This window comes from Mirounga leonina, unplaced genomic scaffold (assembly GCF_011800145.1).
Source record: "Mirounga leonina isolate KUSES-001 unplaced genomic scaffold, KU_Mleo_1.0 Mir_53, whole genome shotgun sequence".
In the NCBI taxonomy this organism is placed as follows: domain Eukaryota; kingdom Metazoa; phylum Chordata; class Mammalia; order Carnivora; family Phocidae; genus Mirounga; species Mirounga leonina.
In genome coordinates, this window is record NW_023270807.1 from 37,067,393 (window position 1) to 37,067,864 (window position 472).

Here is a 472-nt window from a genome sequence, read left to right on the forward strand (position 1 = left end):
AAGACACCAGAAGACACTCAATAGTCAACGATACAAATGTAGAAAATATCAATGCATTCAAGAAAATATAAATGTACTTACTAATAGTGCTTATAAATTCTGGGCCAATTAATGAGAAAAACATACATATAAATACAGCCTATCATGTTTGTTTTACTTCTAGGATAATTTTTTTTCATCCTGTAAGAACTGATGCAGAGAAAAATAAAACCAATTACCTTCAGCAAGGGGAGCAGAGCAGCTAGATGTTTCTTTCATCACTATTTCATCACCGGATGATAAATGTCTGCAGAATTTTGAGAGAACAAAGGTTACCATACCAGATTTCTATACCCAGTCAAATTGCTATTCAACATTGTTATGTAAAAGGAAATGAAGACCATCTTAGATAGGCAAGAAATTGTACACCTTAAAAGAATATCAAAGCTATATTCAACTGAAAGGTTTAAGAGAATATGTGCCAAGATGTTAA